Genomic DNA, 9,181 nt, shown 5'->3' on the forward strand with positions numbered 1-9,181 from the left:
AAGTGGACTGAAATTGCGGAGTGGCTCTTCACTTCTGAAGTGATGGACTCAAGCCAGCATGGTAACAACACTATCAGCATGGGGAAATTGGCCTTTTAATGTATCGTGAAGGGTGAATGCAGCTCCCAAAGCCAGGTTTTAGCAACATATAGTGTTCCATCCGTGCCTGAAATGCTAGCCATCTGGTGCACTGACAGTGTCTTAGCACATCCCATACTTAGTCCCACATGCTTCGTTGTTACTGACCAAATGAACCAAGTTCAGAAAATGATGAATGTCTCACTTGTACAGTAAATTAATCCTAGCAATTTTCCTTCCATGGCTGTTTGTTGTTTTCTGTTTACTCATATATAAAGGAAGGAGGAAGTGACAATTAAATTGAAACAGAATGGAACTGATTTTAACAACTTTGGGGAAGACAGATTTGGCCATTTGAAGTCTTAGTGAACAGTGGGGTTTAAAGGGACACTCTCAAAAAATGTAGGTCTCACTTTTGGGTTTTGTTACCTAGAGGGTTTTATGAGAGAGGAACAGAAATGTCTTTATTCAATGGAACCAGTTTACTAAAAAAAAAGGAACTTCACTGTGAAATTGATATTATAGTGTAAAGGGAAGTGAAAAGTTAGACACTCAGATACAATAGTAATAAGTATCAGAGGATAGATAGCAGAGAGAGAGAGATTTCACTGTCCTAGCTGAGTGAAATACAAAAAGTAACCAAACAATTTATATCATCAAATGTTAATGAGATTTTAAAACTGTTTCAGCTATGATGCTTGTTCTTAATAGCCCTATTAAAAGATTGTGTTTAATACTGTTCAAGAGGTTTGTTCTATCATTTTCTTGGGAGCCTTCAGTGGTTGATGTTACATTAGTTAAGACGTGAAAATCTTGGAAGTTTTTATCACTGTTTGCTTCTTGGCTTGGCTAAAATCAAGTATCTGTTCTTATCAGTTTAATATCTGATACTTCCCTTATCTGGGCACTGTGTATTAAATGGAGTGTTGGAACTGAAACCTTGATTTAAGTCATTGATGTTAATCACGTTTTCATTTATACTTTATAGTATATTTTTTAAAGAAATGCCGATTCTCATTGGTAGGTAACCATTAAGATGTGATGATTTTCAACTAAATATAGCCTTTAGACTAAATGTGGTGTTTCTTTCTGCTAATCAGGAGCATACACTATGATTAAGTTTTTACTTGGGATTTGTGTCAAGCTCTGTCTGGATGAAAATTCAAATTCAGTTAAAAATGACCAAAAACAGATTTTTACCCTATTAAATAAAACTCCCTTAAATGTGCTGGATATACAAGAAAAAAGTTCATAAAAAGTTTATCAGAACATGTTTTGCTTTTAAAACTAACTGACTTATTAGACAAAGGAAGTATTATCTGTCATTGAACTGATTATTTCTGATCACTATGTCCTTCAAGATTTTAAAACTACTATCTCTCATCCTCTCACACTGAATGCTTATTCATAGATTGGAAGAGGAAACCAAGCTTTCCTGCTTTTTCAACTCCCAACTCGTTTCTTAACTTTGAAAGAACTAAATGAACTAGTCACTGAACTGAACCAATTGAATAAACTGAAATGAAGAAAATATTTTCACTGCACCTGCAGAGGAGGCTACTGCTGTCAAAAGCTGGTTTAGTATTTCAGCAAACAGGGTTTCAGGTGCTTAGCCAGTGACTACTGCCAGTTCAGCAGTATGACTTTTTTAAAGCTTGGAGGCAAATATGTACTGCTTAATATTATTGTTAGTATTTAACGTAAATGATTTTAATAGATTATAAGTTTAGGCTATCAAATTCAAATGTCATTGTAAATAGCTTTTGTTAAATAAATAAACCTGTTTCTCATTTAAATAAAAAGTCCAATTTACATTTTAAAACTCGGATTTTTTAATAAAATTAAATGCTGATATTTTTATCCACCCTGGTGCTCGGCATGGAGTGGCTCCACTACCATTCTTTGACTTGGATAAGAAGATTCTCCCTCTTCCGCTGGGAGCGTTCCCCAGTACTCAGCTGAGCTAGTCAGGTTGAGCGCTGTAATAATAGCCAATGGAATCAGTGACTCACGTCAGGGTATAAAGTCTCAGTTTCTGATGGCAGAGTTGGATCATGTGACTGGGCTCAATACTTCTGACATGTCATATGGATCAGACTCCTCTGACTGCTTTTACAGGCAATGGGGAAAGGACTCTGACCTAAGGGACAAAGGATTATCCTGTAGGCCGGAACTGGGAAACAGAAAAACCTGACCCAAAACTTCCTGTGTGATAGTGGATAACCCTCCGTGCCTTGCTTTCCACACCTGTAGAAAGGGAGATGAGAAATTGTTACAATCTCTCTGGCACATTGTGTGGTTAAATAAGTTTCTGTTTGTGAGGAACTTTGGGACGTCCAGATGGAAGATGCTGTAGAATTGCAAAATACTGTTGATATTGAAGAGTAAAAGCAGCTGACCCCTGACGTGCACATCTGTGAAAATATCTTAGAATATTATTATATGCAACCAGGACCATATAACTAGGGTATCCATTGAAAATAAGTGGCACTATTCTGTTCGCATATTTAATTTTTCTGTATTCTAGCAAAGCCTTATGCTTTACTTTTGTTACAACTCTTATTTGATAAGCACAATACTAAGATTTTAGCACCATCTGCTGGAGATAGGATACAATGGTCACTTTTATATATAAAAAAAAGCAAATTACTTTTTGTAAAACACATACTTTATGCTGTTGCCTTCATCGAGTCTTTGGAATCTCCTGGAGGGACAGAGTCACCAGCACTGAGATGCTCAATCAGGCCAGTATACCAACACTCCTCAAACAGAGGTGCCTCCTCTGGCTTGGGCATGTGTGCCGAATGAATGATGGTCGCTTCCCAAAGGACATCCTCTATAGCGAACTGGCATCTGGAAAAAGACCCAAAAAGTGTCCAAAATTGCGTTTCAAGGGTGTGAGCAAGTGAGACCTCGAAGAAACGGATCTGGATGTGGATAACTGGGATGATCACGCTCAGAACTGCAGCCTTTGGAAACGAGCTTAAAAAAGGTCTCCGGAGTTACGAGAGGAAGCCATCCAGCCTAGCAAAGGAGAAAAGAGCTTGCAGAAGGCAGAGTCCAAAGGGGCAAAACATCACCTTCAAATGTGTCAGCTGTGGCAGAGACTGTCTCTCTCAAGTGAGTCTCTTCAGCCACAGCCGTGGCTGCCATAAAAATAACTGAGTAAATTCTTTAGTACTCAGGGGCTCATACCCATGGCCTCTCAAGACTGCAGGATGCATGCCTACCAATGATTCATAGATGTTAAAGACAGAAGGGAACACCTAGCCTGACCTGTATAACACAACACAGGTAACAAAAAGAGTAGGTTGTGAGAAGAAGAAGAAGAAGAAGAAGAAGAACCTTAATCAGACAGACAGACAATAAATCTGTTTAGCTGTAGCTGAATCTAGCTGATGCGTATTCAGATGCTACCCTGTACCAGCAGTACCTCATGGCCAGCAGGATCAAAGGGGACAGACCTAAAAAAGGTCTTTTAGGGGACAGACCTAAAAAAGTCACAATACAGTCACCTGGCTTTTGTCCATCTCCTGAAAGAGAAGATCAAACTAGGATACTCAGTCAGTCAGTTTCCCACTGCCACACAACCACCAATCGTTCTCTCCAACTGATTTACAATGCCCACTTGGTCTTGACTCTACACCCTCAAAACTGCAAAAAATTGCACACTTATCAACACAGAATAAAAACTTGAAATGCGCTTTTCTCATATCAGTAACTTTTCAACACAATATAACTTTGACACACTATGTAGAGTCTATTAATACCAAATAATTCTGCTTCCGATTTCTTACTACACAACAGAGCTACACATTCAGGCTAACAATTTCTATACATTGTACAATCACATGATTTCATAACAATGAACATCACAACATACATTCAAATTTGAGTCAAAATAACGTTCAAAAAAAATGGTAGGCAGGGAATTGCGAATGTATTTATGTCTCTGACAGTGAAGAAATTGTATGTAAAATACCTGCAGACGAACAGCATTTGTTAAAGCCGCAGGCTAAATGGGCAAGTACCACACACCTATTTATTACACACAAAAACTATGTTAAAAGAACATTACTAAGGTTGCAGAGTTGAGCACTGAATAGTTAGGAAATGCCAGAATTTAGGTTATCTGTGCAACCTTAATTCAGCCCCCTTGTGCATACTCATTATGATACAATCTTTTTATTACATGGTCACATACTACTTTTTCCATAGGACTCCTCCTGCCTCATTCAGTCCATGGAATGGATGGTGATTTACTTAATGAGCAGCTATTTGGTATCTGCTTGTATCCTCACTGTTCGATGTGTTCCTATAAACCATATTTACTGCATACTGTTCAATCTCTGCTCTGAAGACAGAATTCATAATTTTCTCATTGACTTTCCTATGGCGTTATCACTCTAGGATCTGAGTGCTTCAGAACCATTAATTGGTTTCTATTCATAACTCCCCTGTGAGGTGAGGGGAGTGGTATTATCTCCATTTTACAGATGAGGAACTGAGACAGGGAGATTAAGGTCAAAAGTGTCCACTAATTGTGGGTGCCCAATCTGAGACATCTAGCACCTGCGGAGTACAGAGCATTATATAGTACGTGATATGTTTAAAGCACAGCTCCCATTGATTTCCAGTTGCCGTTGGGAGCGCTCGGCACTTCTGCAAATCAGGCTCCAGGGTCTGCCGTCAGGCAGCCAGACAATGAGGAACACACAATTAATGATCACCTCTAAAAAGTTTGGTTTAAGTGACTTTCCTAGCATCCCACAGGGACTCTTTGGCCAAGGCAGAGATAGAATCCAATTTTCCAGGGCAGCCAACAGAGTAACTGATAGCAACAGCGGGTTGTCATCCTCTGTGTGGACCAGCCATATAGGGAGATAAGACACACACTTTGCCAGTGGGTTTCACAGACATTTGCTGAGGACAGAGGAAACGTAAGACTCAAGAATCTTGGGTTCCACTCCAAGCTCTGGAGGGGAGTGTACTCTAGTCAGCACAAACTCTTCTGACCATTCTTCCAGTGTTTACCCCTGCTGCCCTGTCACCTCCAATCTGTCCCTGTTTCAATCCTGCCTCTTTCCCACTCCTGGTTCTTCATCCCAGTCCTACTCTCCTGACCTAGCCAATCCAAGTCTTCAATCCTCATGTTTATCATCTCAGTCCCAGTCTCTTTACCCAGCCATTCCCAGTTCCCTTCCCTCCTCTGCCTCCATTTTTCCAGTCTCCTTGCCCAGCCAGTTTCAGTTGCCCCCCACCTGAACTCCCAGTCCCTGTCTGCCCCCCACCCCCACCAGCTACTTGTCTCAATCTACTACCCCTATACCAGGTCCACTTCTTGCCCCATGCTCATCTGAATCAGGCAACTTCCTCCTCTACACAGCATGGGTGTCAACTGTGGGAGCATTTAGCGCACCGGAGAGACAGTCCCCCGCTCTCAGTTCCAGGGTTCAGCCTGGACAGCCAGGGGAAGTAGCCAGAACGAGAGACTGCTCACAGCAAATTGTGCAGATGTTCAGAATATTATCATGTGTGTTCTCCAAGTGACACTGAGCTACACTGACTACACTGCTGCAATATCCATTGACTAGAGAGCTGCAGTATAGCTGGGCATGATGCCTTCAGCACTCGGGAAACTCCAGCTAAGAGACCACTGCAAGAAGTTGCCTTAGCAACACTGGCTGCCACAAGCACATTGAACCCATCCTCCTCTCCCTACACTCGCTTCCCATAGACTATTAAATCAAGTTCAAGGTGCCCAATGACCTGGGCTCAGACTATCTAACCAATTGACTAAAGCTCTGAGATGTAGACCCTGACACAATGGGACTGTCTGCTATGCGGACAAAGCTTATCTGTGCAGGAGACAGAACCTTCTTGGGGGCTGATCCCAGACCGTGGGATGAACTGCCCCAGGAACTAAGGACCACCACAAACCTCCCCATCTTCCACTCCAAGCTCAAGGTGCAATTCTTAGACCTGCCTGCTCTACCATAAACATGTAGTAACAGTACAGAGAGAGAGAGAGATTTTAAAAAATTCCAAACCAAAACACTCTACTGCAGACACTTCTCCCCCAGGAGAGCGGATGGGAGAACAAACAAATGACAGGTGTTAGTCACATTGCTCAATGCACTCCTGGAATGTGCTCTGATACTTCAGTGATGAGCATGATATAAGAACCTATGTACAATAGAATAGCTCCTTGAGCTGGACTTGCCCTCCGTGGGGCTTGAATATGTCCATGGCCTCTTCTAGGCTCCTTGGGCTTGGCTCCTCCTTGAGTGGAGAAAAAAATACAGAGTGGTATCTCCTAAATGCCACTCAATTGTGGCACCACAATGAGACATCACTCAGTAAATTGTGCAGGTCTGTGAGCAGGAGCACCCGAACTGGGGAGGGGGAGTGGCGGGGTCAAAGGGCTATGGCCCCATCACTTTTTACCAGCCATAAGGGCGAGAGACAGGAGGAGGGACAGAAAGGAGGGAGCAGGGGACAGAGGCGGCATGGGAGCAGGACCTCAGGGGAAGAGGTGGGGCAGGGCCTCAGGGGAAAGGGAGGTGCGGGGGCGGGGCAACAGTTCAGGCACCACTCCCCCCATACACACACTTTTAGGAAACTTTCACCACTCCTCTCTCTGAACCTCCCTCTCCACTCTTACCTGAGGAATGGAATAGTTAACAATTTAAATCCTCATCAATGGGCATCAGAGTTGACACTTAGAGATGAATGAGGGAACTCACACCTCTCAGACCGGGCTCTCTGCAGACTTTTCTGCATGCCGTGCTGCTGCTGCACACCGGCCTTTTCTTTGCTCTACTAGAGGGATACCCAGAAGGCTGCAAAACCAAGGCCTACAATGGCAATTTGGCAGGAGCTAGCGGCTGCGTGACAGCTGTACATAACTTTCCATAGATATTTATTAAACGGAGAAAAACACACAGTCAGTGACCGGTCCTTCTTTTCTTTGGCTCATTCTTGCCCCGCCCAGGACGTAGGGCCAGAAATGGCCTCTTGTCCAAGTTCAGCAACAGTGAAAACGCTCAGCTGAACAGCACTGTCCTCCTCTCACAGCTGTTGGAAGAGGGCAGCCTCCTTTAGCCATCCCTTCTCTTTCAGCATAAGAAACACATTCCTTGATACACTGAAATGCTCCTTAAGGAAACAATTAGCCAATATTCCTGTAGTAATTTTCATCCAGAAAAATATGGTGTATGTTATTTTCCATTTCATATATTACCTTGTCTGTCCATTCTTCTAACCTTATGTAAAACAAAATGTAAGAGCAATTGCTTGTCACTGCGTTCAAGATTGTAACAGATGTAGGTGATGCAGTGTAGCCAGACAGACAGCCCCCCCCTCGCAGACCAGCATTGCTGGGAACACACGGGAGCCAAAACAACAGGGCACTTAACATAAATTCCAGCACAGCCTTTAGAAGCACAGGTGTGCTGCTACAATGTGCCTCTGGGAACATATACAACGATTAGGCTCACAGCAGACAGAGAAGCTGTGACAGACATGGCTCTTAGCCCCTACTAAATAGCGTGATGCACACACCCCAACATCCTAGGTGGGAAAATATTTACCCTAATAAAAGGAATGTCCAGTAGTCGAAACTTATTGTTTCTCTCCCTTGCAAGTGTAAACTACTCTTGCGAGAGCTGGCGTCGCCCAGACAGACCAGCCCCAATTTGGCATAAGAAAGGAGAAAGAGAATAAAGGAGTACAGAGGTATAAGTATGGGACCTACAGCACCATGATTTTTGAGTGCTTTTCACTATCTATCTGCTGGTCAGATAAGTGACAGCCTCCCAAGGCTTCTGCAGCTAAGAGGGTCCCTAAGCCTTGTCCCTTATTCGTCTTTCTGCGGAATTGAGTGACCGATCCTGGCTTGGCACCGCTGGAATCGAGAGATGCAAGGAGGGTAAGAAGCACCCACACCTGATCTCCTATCTTTAGTGTACACATATTTTGAAATAGAGCTCTATACTTTGTTTTCTTTCTTTGGGATTGTGGCTTCAGTTTTGTAACTTGTTTGTGTGTGTAACATCTCTACATTTAAATAAGTAGGCACTAGCAATTTTGTAACCACATGATTAGAATCTAGTTTAATAAATTTTGGAAACCATTTGTGCATAAGCCTGACTTGTTTCTCTGGTTTACTGTTGTAACCCTTCTGCCCATCAGAGTTGGCAGCAACAAGGGCCGGGTTCAATATCTAGGGGATCCATTCCAATAACACAATGCAAACCGGCTCGAGCCCCCACCCAGTGACCTGGGACAAATATATACCACCCCCGCTGGGCACCTCCAAGAGGCAATACTTCCCCTCTCGCAAGCACATAGTCTGAGTGTAGCAAAAAGCCTTTTAATAACAGAGAGAAACAATGTGGCATTATGTTGGGGAAACACCACCAACAGGATTCATAACACAACCCATGAGCAAAAAAACCACCCCAAGCAAATTGGGGCATGCCCCTTTCCCTCGGGTTCTAGAGTCCCAGCACCCAAACGTCTCTTGAGTCCAGCAATCCACAAATCACCCAAAGTCCAAAAAGTCCAGCCCCAGAGTTCAAAAGTTCATCTGCACAGTGTTACTCCCCAGTCTGGCTAAAATGTGCCTGTGTGTGGGGAAAAGGAGCAAGGGGCACCTTACGTGTCCTGAAGCTGACTGCCCCACAGGGCTCTGCTCTGCTACGCTGTCTCACGAACGGCTCTGCTCCACCACGACCGGCTCCGCTCTGCACCGCTCGCCGTCTCACAAACAGCTCTGCTCAGCTCGCCGTCTCACGAACACACCGCTGTCTCACGAACGGCTCCACTCCACCACGACTGGCTCTGCTCTGCACCGCTCACTGTCTCAAGAACAGCTCTGCTCAGCTGGCTGTCTCATGAATGGCTCCGCTCTGCTCAGCTCGCCGTCTCACAAACACACCGCTGCACTCTAGATCTTCCGGCTCCCCACTACTTGACACAGTGCTCAGTGATTTCAGCTCATAGTAGTGGGGGCCTTAGTGCTGGTGCACCTTAAGGCCAAAGTGAATGCAGCATAGTACCTGTAGCAAGACTCTTAATAGACCCAAAATTAGCTCTGACA

The 9,181-nt window shown here is 43.7% G+C and overlaps 1 non-coding gene across 1 annotated transcript; it reads left to right on the plus strand.

Annotated features, from left to right (window-relative positions):
* The first annotated feature begins 910 nt into the window (after positions 1 to 910).
* Positions 911 to 1,095, plus strand: LOC141981126 (U2 spliceosomal RNA). The gene has a single exon (XR_012637673.1). It is a non-coding gene; the product is annotated as a U2 spliceosomal RNA (small nuclear RNA).
* Positions 1,096 to 9,181: the final 8,086 nt, after the last annotated feature.

Source organism: Natator depressus, chromosome 1 (genome assembly GCF_965152275.1).
Source record: "Natator depressus isolate rNatDep1 chromosome 1, rNatDep2.hap1, whole genome shotgun sequence".
Classification (NCBI taxonomy): Eukaryota; Metazoa; Chordata; order Testudines; family Cheloniidae; genus Natator; species Natator depressus.